Below are 9,393 nucleotides of genomic sequence, written 5' to 3' on the forward strand. Positions count from 1 at the left end.
GTTCGCTAGTGTTGAGCTATCAAACGAGCAGCACTTTTCGTGATGAAGATTCACCCCCGTGTATATATCCTAAGTCATTAAAATTTCCATTACAATCAGGTCCTGAACCGATTAAGGGAATATATTTTTCAGTTAAAGTAAAAATTTAATACCGGGAAAAAAATTAAAATACCGGGAAAAAACCGGGAGAAAACCGGGAATTCAAAATCTGTAATTCACTGGCCACCCTGATTGTGTTACGGGTATAAATATTTGTTACAATTATAAGACAGAATAATTTTTTAATGTGTTATAAGATTATTATTCGTTCGTTCTTTGTGTTGTATGTTTCATTTTAACTTATATATATTCCCATACTTTTAATGCACATTTATAGGGTTCTGGAAAAATAGAGGCCCATGAAATGCAATCCCACTTTGATTGCCGACTTTCAGGCTATTTCGGGCAGCGGTCAAGTACTAGAGATGTAAACCTTCCCCTGCCACGGACTTCAAGTTGTTAAGCTCAAGTATCGAACCCTGAAACGGGATGCCCGATTAGGATTAGTTTTCCTAGACAAAACCAAGCTATGAACACAGCAACAAATGATGTGAACTAAAAGGCAAAATGCCAACTAAAATACAATTTCAGGATGACTGATGGACCCAAACTAATAAATGAAACCTCATCACCCTGTGATCGGAAGGAGTTATCCATCTGGATAACAGGGCACATTTATGTTATGTGTTGTGCTACGTCAATTTGTGATGTCTGTATATTGTGCATTTGTAAGGTTCTATGTATGCCGTGAAGTGTTAATGGTTTGTAATAATTAATTTCTTTTATTTTTGTAACAGATTCCTGCATGAGTTCCTTCTAGGATTTTCATCCAGAGAACCCTTCCGAGATTCTTCAGAAAAAATCATTGTTCGGATTGGAACTATCGGAAAAAACCTCTTTGAAGCAGTTTGTTGGTAACGCGCTCAAAGCTAGAAGAAATATATTTGTATAGTACATAATTGCGTATAGTTAATATTATTTGCTTACAATTTTAGTTTAATCCTTCAGAGAAATAATCCCCACAAATGATTTTGGCAACCCTGGCAGAGCCAATCTTGCTCCGAATATGTGCCCTTATGTTTCGACCTAGTTCATAGAGTAGTTCAGTTAATATAACGTTTTTGGTAACATCCTTACAATAAACTTACTACTGTAACGATATTACAGTGAACAAAATCGTCACATACGATGTAAGTCGACGTACAAATAAAGGTTTTATAATGTGGATCCTATAACCTACGAAATCGAGTTAATATTAATCCATTTACCCCGCAACAAGCTTTTCCTACATACAAATTCAATAGTTTAATGTATAGTTTCCACTCATTTCAATTAACTTCAAATTTGCCGCATACTCTAATTATAATTCACGTATAAATCACTTAAGATAGAAATCATATATAACGCCATCAACTAATCGACCATAAGGATGTCTTTTTCATTGTATTCCACAGTATGTCCAATTATAAATGTCCACTTGACTATGACATCAGCTCCTTATTGTCCTACCTAACCGTGCTACCATTTAAACGAGGGGTTTGATACAGTGGTCTCACAGTGGTTCGAACAATCATATTGAATTCCCCAAAAACATGTTCTTGGCTTGCTCCAGATGTAACTTCTATCATTTCTGCAGACTCTTCTAGAATTCCTTCAGAAGTATCTCGTGTGAGGGTCTCCAGTTAGTCTAGTGGTTAAGGCTATGGATCGCCAATCCGGAGACGGCGGGTTCGATTCCCGTTCGGGAAAATTTTGTCTACTACCTGGGCATAGTGTAACGTTGTACTTGCCTCACAATATACAAACTCATGCAATAGCAGGCAAAGAAAGCCCTTCAATTAATGACTGTGGAGTGCTCAAAGAACACTAAGTTGAAGTGAGGTAGCCCAAGTCCCAGTGTAGACGTAGAGCCATACAGAAGAAGAAGAAGAATTACCTCATGCAAATCTCCCAGGAGTTTTTTTTTACGGAGATCTTCTATGAAATTCTTATCTCATTACTGTAGGGCTTCATTGAGAAGTTCCACCAAAAAAAATCTTAACGAATTTCTTCAACAGCTTCGTAAGGAATTCCTTCTGGGTTTTTTTCAATAGCCATTGTAGTGATCGAAATGTTCCTGGACCGTTTTCATTTATTATTTCTTTTTCAATTAAAAACATTTTTCTTTGGTACAGGTTTACTATCGCGAAAGTTAATCAACTAACTGACTTTTCACATTGAATCCTGATTGGACGCCTACTGTGATTTAACTTTCTCTACAACGACGGTCTTTACAATTCACATCTCTACTCCATGTGAAGAATTATCCTAAGTTAAAATTCACAAATAAAAAGAAATTTAAAAAAATCTCTACTCTGTGATGCATTCGCTTATGTTGTAGTTTCTTGAACAGGATTATTTTTAAGATTACGGGTGGTACGGTCAAAATTTGGTCACACCATTGTGGAGTTAAGGATTTCTCTGGGAAGGAATCACCCCTCACGTGCAGCACACACAACTTACCCAGGCTGACGTTGGTTCGCAAGTGGCAAGAGTGAACGCGGTTGGGTGACGCCTGGAGTTGTTGCTACGCAAGCAGGGATGCTAACATTGTCTGCTTGACAGTTCGCATCACATTCAAATGCGCTATATCGCCTGCTGTGATCATTCTCTTTATCACAGCTTTATTCAGTACATCTTATATCTCACAACCATTTTTTTCATAACTTTAGACTGCTTACACCAAAACCGCTTATTTTTGGACCAGTAGTGGTTCATTATATGTAGCTTATACCATAAAGTTTTCATCAAAATCCATTAAGTTTTGGTTGATATATAGATAAAACCAACCACCTGCCTTTTTAAAATTTTGTACAAAGCGCTCCATAGTAAATTTTCGGAAATTTAAGGTCAGTAAAGCACAATTTAGATTATAGAACTACCAATACTGCTCCGATTCTTATGAAAATTTTACAGTATAATACTATTATAAAAATTTGTTCTTAGTTAAATTTTGAGCCATTTTGTATGAATACTTTTAAAGTTGTAGCAGTTTGAATATGAAAAAACAGCCGGGTGCCACTTAAGATAATATAGCTTTGTAACGGCTAAATAAAATTGAATGAAATGTTCACACAACATTTTGACATGCATATTTTACTAACAGATTAATTTTCATTGAAATCGGTCAACTTTTTCTGGCTATATAAATAAAACAGTAAAAATGAGTTCTTATTTTTGAATCCTCTTTGTACAATACTTTCAAATTGCAGGTCTCAGGATTCAACAATATCTCCGCAAATACTAAGCCGATTTTGATGAAAATTTTATGGTATAAGCTACATACAATGTACCATTACTGGTCTAAAAATCAGCTATTTTGGTGTACGCAGTCTAAAGTTATGAAAAAGAAAATGTATGACCAAAATTTGACCGTACCACCCTTTATCCTTTATTTATTATCTCTCATGATCCCTAGTCATGTCAATATTTTTCAAAGGAATCGCTGGAGGAATCTCGAAAGGAACTTCTAGAGAAATCCCGTAAGATTCTCATTCATAAGCGAAGAATGAGATCTGCAGAATCCGCTGGAGGTATTTATGTTATTTCTGAAACCAGTGAAAATTTAAAAAAAAACCCACAAGACTCCCTGCAGGAACTTTCGGAGTAAATTATGAAAGAACTTTACAGGGGCTGTTGGAGGAATTTTCGGAGCAACTCCTGGATCAATTGCTGAAGGTGCTCTGTCAGGAACCCCTGAAAAAAAATCACATAATAATTTCCGATAGAAATCCTGCAGCGTTTGCTAAAGAAACTCTTGGAAGAACTTATGATGAAACATCTAGAGTGATTTCGGCACTTCTAGAAAGATTCCTGATGACACTTTTGGAAAAGTTCTTGAAAGAAAGTATCAAGGATTTCTTTAACCCTTTATAAGGCAGTGGCAACTATATTGCCACCTAATACACATATTTTTTTCTGTTCGTTTAGAAAATTTTTACAACTTCTGTTTTAACTGATGGATATATTAGGCCTTTGTGAACACTCATGATTTTTTTGAGCCATAACAAATATGAATGGGCTTTTTTAGAACAAAATGTCTGTCCAAAAACTGCCATTTTTGGGTGCATAAAGGTTTATAAGCTCGAACTTCTGTTGTGGTGAGCGAATTGAAAATCAAATGATGGGGAATAAAAGGCCCATGTTCCTTATACTTGTGGACAACATTTCAACATTTCATTAGTTTTAGGAACTCAGCCTTTTGAAAAAATGTACTATTATAAATGGGCATGTACTAAAATTGCCATATCGTCCAAAATTATTGACCAATCGAGTTCAAATCCGCACATGTAACTCATGAATATTGGGGCAATAACTTATCAAAAAATCAGCATGATTGATAAACGCATCACAAAATAACAACATTTTAAACTTTGTTGACAAAAAGTTGAAATTTAGACCAATTTTTTCATACAAAATCGATCATCGAATTTTTTGAAAATAAAATCGTTTTTGTTCATTACACCACATGTACTTTATATTCCAATGCAGAACGAGTAGATTTCGTGACTGGTTTTCTCGGCCTTATAAAGGGTTAAGGAATTCTTGGAGTAATTTGTCAAAGAAATCGTTGGGGATTTCATAAAGTACATTGGTTTCGCTTGTAGATCTTAATTCCTACATGTATTCCAGAGAGATTTATGAGCAACCTAGAGTGTTCATAAAAATTTAAAATTTATTCACTTCCCTTCACAATTGCCCCTCATATAGCCTCGTGAGATTATACCGATTTCATGAAATATGCATTGATCACTAGTTATACTTGTAGAACAGTAGGCCATCACTCCTGGAAGTTCCTGGATGATTTACAATAACCGTTCAAGTCCATTCTCCAATCATCTCCGTTCTGTTGAACCCAAGCAACATGTTGATGACTAATTAGTCTTGTAGAGGTTTTGGAAACCGTCATAAAACCAAATATCTTTTATTTTGGTTCTATGGTGGTTCAAAGAATCTCTTCTAGTCTATTCAACTAAAAAAATGTTGTTAGGGAAACGCTGTACGTCTTGGATTAAGGTCGGTTTGCAATTCAGAAAGAATGTCTCGGCCTATCATGATGCACGAGAAGTTCTTTGCCTGAATCGCCCAAGAAATTGTTTTTCTTCAATCACAGTACGCAGTTTCAAAGAAATGGCACTTCAAATGGCAGTCATTGTAGAAAGTTTCTGGAATCGGTCACAAAACTTCTTGAACGATTGCTTTTGAAAGATTTTTGTCCAACCAAATTCCTGGCCGATAAAGTACGGGTTGTTCTATCGGTTGCTATTCTACCAATATCAAAACAGCTCATTTCTAAGCTTCCTGTATCCTGCCTCCTAATGATGACATGCTAGGGTAAAAGCCCCCTTCTTCGGCCTAGTACCTATATTCATCTCATTTTGTCTCAAGGACTAGAGATGTGCGCCGTCGAGATTTATTACTTCACGCCGCCGGATGTTTTGATTTTCTAGCACGCCGCCAGCTTAAAACTCATCACGCCGCCGAACTTAGAATTTCCCCAATAATCTTCAGAAAATAATCGATTTAAGTTTAAACGCTCCCAAAATGAATGCATGTCATTCATTGCCGAATAAACAAAATATTTCGTTCAATGATCCTGTTGAGATTTTAGTTACTTTTTAGTCACTTATATATCATCATATAAAAATCCTAGCAAATATCATATTCTTCACACAAGGTGTATAAAGCATGCAATGACAGCATGCATGCTTTTTCCCGCGTGACGTCATTACGACGTTCGTTTATAATTGAGGGGGTTAGAAGCAAAGGGGTGTAAGTGACAAAAACCCACTTTCGAGTAAATGAGGTTTAAAATTTTTCGTCAATTTTTCATTACATACATACAAAATGTGAGGAATTTCACAATCAACCCAATTTTCTCCGATGTAATGAAATCTGAAGAATTCAGGTTCTAATAATTCAATTCATGCCATAACTTAAGAATTATTTAGGCAGCATCCATTTATTACGTAACGCAAAAATTTATATTTTTGCGACCCCCCCTCCCCCTCCGTAGCGCTTTTTTGTATGGAAATCCAAAAATTTGTGTATGGGCCGTAACGCTTGGCCATACTACCCCCCTCCCCCAAGAGCGTTACGTAATTTGTGGACTGCCCCTTATGGATTTTTTTATTTATTATGCAACGTTTAATTGTCTGCCGCACTATATACGAGTGCACAATTACAAGTTACTACCAGTGAACCGTATAGTACATTTTTTTCATTATCGTCGCAACGCCTTTACCGTCATGCCTAATGTTGCATACTACCGTCACACACTACATTCATGCTGCCGTCGATGCATCAATGTCGTCTACCATGAATGTAGCATTTGGCACCATGATTGTAAGGAGTGTATCGTAAAGTAGTTGAAAATGTTTAAAATAGCCTAAAAAATAGTTTAATACAACTTTTAAGTAATTTTATTTTTGGAGATACTGTATGAATCCTTGAAAAAAGAAATGGCTTTTATGATTTTCTAAAAATGTTCCTTTAACTGGGTTTTTAACCTAGATTACTGAATGCATGTTTTTAAATTTTTGCACACCTTCTAAAAAATTTAAATTGCGAAAAAAGTTCGATAATGTTCGAAAATTGTTAACTTTTTTGTGCAAATATAATAAGCTCCAGAATCCTCATGATATAGGCAAATTATTTTTTTCAAGAAAAATCTCCACTGCATTTAAGCGCAATTTTTAAAAATGAAAAAAGGCCATTTTTGAGGAACCTCTTTTTTCTATGCTCCTCCAAATCATGTTTACGCAAATTTAAAATACATAAAATGAAAAATTCGCATTTTTTAAATGTATGTATGTTTTTTAATTTATGGACGAGTAAGTTAGAGCAAAAAAATAGAATTTTATAAACTTTTAAGATATTGAAAGCAGAACTTCAAAGTTTGACCAAAAAATTGACGTTTTTTGGAGTGGACCATTTTGTAGATATAGGAGATTTTTCTGTCGAAAATATGAATTTTGAAAGTCGGTGTTGAATGATATGTTATGCGTAGATAACTGTTAACAAGCATCAATATTTTCCAGATTTTTTATCGTACAAATTTTACTCGCTACAGATTTTTCAAATGTTGAAAAATCTTAACAAAATTGCATTTTGTGCAGATTTTTATTTTGTGAGGTGTATTCATTTAACCATATTTTCAATAATACTAAACATTTTCCAAAATTTTCCAAGGTATTCTAAACTTAACTATATTGTGAAGATTTCATAGAAGAACCGAAATTAAAAGACCAACCCAGGTTCGAGATAGAGCATTCTGAACATTTTCAACTACTTTCCGATACACTCCTTAACACAAATCCAGATGATGGGAGTACGAAATGACAGTTTTGAAATGTAGAGTTGGAGTTCCAGTGGTTCCGAAAACTGCAAAAGAAAAATGCGGATAACTCGTGCTAGAGGGTGTCAAGGGCGTTACTTGGGGTCTGAAGGGGTTTAAGGGGGATTTCAGAGGCATTCCAAGAAGCTTCAGAGCATTCTCAGCGGATTTCGGAAACGTTACGGAGGCGTTACATGGCGTTTTCTGGGGTTTCGGAGGGTCTGAGGTGCGTTACATGGGGTTTCTGGGGGTATTAGGGGGATTTTGGAGGCATTCCAAGAAGCTTCAGAGCATTTTCAGCGGGTTTCAGTAACGTTACGGAGGCGTTACATGGCGTTTTCTGGGGTTTCGGAGGGTCTGAGGTGCGTTACATGGGGTTTCTGGGGATATTAGGGGGATTTTGGAGGCATTCCAAGAAGCTTCAGAGCATTTTCAGCGGGTTTCAGTAACGTTACGGAGGCGTTACATGGCGTTTTCTGGGGTTTCGGAGGGTCTGAGGTGCGTTACGTGGGGCATTAGGGGGATTTTGAAGGCATTCGAAAGAGCTTCAGAGCATTTTAGGCGGATTTCAGAAACGTTACGGAGGCGTTACATGGCGTTTTCTGGGGTTCCGGAGGGTCTGAGGTGCGTTACATGGGGTTTCTGGGGGAATTAGGGGGATTTTGGAGACATTCCAAGAAGCTTCAGAGCATTTTCAGCGGGTTTCAGTAACGTTACGGAGGCGTTACATGGCGTTTTCTGGGGTTTCGGAGGGTCTGAGGTACGTTACATGGGGTTTCTGGGGGTTTAAGGGGGATTTTGGAGGCATTCTAAAGAGCTTCAGAGCATTTTCGGCGGTTTTCAGAAACGTTACGGAGGCGTTACATGGCGTTTTCTGAGGTTTCGGAGGGTCTGAGGTGCGTTACATGGGGTTTCTGGGAGTCTTAGGGGGATTTTGGAGCCATTCCAAGAAGCTTCAGAGCATTTTAGGCGGATTTCAGAAACGTTACGGAGGCGTTACATGGCGTTTTCTGGGGTTTCGGAGGGTCTGAGGTGCGTTACATGAGGTTTCTGGGGGTTTTAGGGGGATTTTGGAGACATTCCAAGAAGCTTCAGAGCATTTTCAGCGGATTTGATTTCAAAGTCGTTACAAAGGCGTTTTTGGCGATGGCGGAAACCCTCAGTAGTGTCCCTGTATTGTCCCAGAAACCCCAAGCGCCATATTTAATTCCAAAATGTCCTAGGATATCGGGTTTCAACATCAACTTAATCAGCCAGGTCTGAAAATATCCGTATGGCATGAGACTTTTTGATTTGTTAGACGTGGGCCGTAACTATTCAGTTGGCAGCCACTGACTTTTGTTCCCCTGCTCCATTGGTGGTTATGACCCTCGGAACGCACAATCCGAAAATCTTTGTCTCCGCTTCTTCACACTTCCGGTTCCTAAGTTATACGCATGTCCCGTTCGCAGTTTTCGGAACCACTGGTATTTCATTAGTTCACTCAATTTGAAAATCCACTACATTTTTTGCCGTGATTAAAAAAATGTCACAGTCACCCATGAATATTTCATCTGGTCATACGTGAATGTTATTGTTGCATGATAGCAAATATACTATATTAACAATATAGGTCACTTCGTGTTTTCACATACAACGACATGGAGACGCCGTTTACGAATGATTACAGCACCACCTGTTGTCAGAAAAAGTCAATAATTGAATTTTGATCAATTTTAGTTTACCGTGCAAGGTGACATTTCTCGAAAAAAAGATGTTAGGGGTGTCGAAGTTTTTTGTTCCCAAATAATCGATTAATAAATAATCGATTTACAATATAGGTACACAAACAAAATAATATTTCATTAGATGACATCTACGAATATAAATAGTCTACTTATCTGTAAAATACTCAATATCTGAATTTGAATGCTCCCTCATTCTAATGTCACCGAAATCGTTTAACTTCGAAATTTTAAATTTTCACCCTCAAAATTTGT

At 37.0% G+C, this 9,393-nt stretch overlaps 1 long non-coding RNA gene across 1 annotated transcript; it reads right to left on the reverse strand.

The window, feature by feature from the left end:
* Positions 1–274: 274 nt before the first annotated feature.
* On the reverse strand, positions 275–1,981 carry LOC134287536 (uncharacterized). The gene is made up of 2 exons (XR_009997363.1): positions 1,333–1,981; positions 275–1,275 (listed from the first exon to the last, which is right to left on the reverse strand). It is a non-coding gene; the product is annotated as an uncharacterized LOC134287536 (long non-coding RNA).
* Between the last annotated feature and the right edge of the window lie 7,412 nt (positions 1,982–9,393).

Source organism: Aedes albopictus, chromosome 2, assembly GCF_035046485.1.
Source record: "Aedes albopictus strain Foshan chromosome 2, AalbF5, whole genome shotgun sequence".
NCBI lineage: Eukaryota > Metazoa > Arthropoda > Insecta > Diptera > Culicidae > Aedes > Aedes albopictus.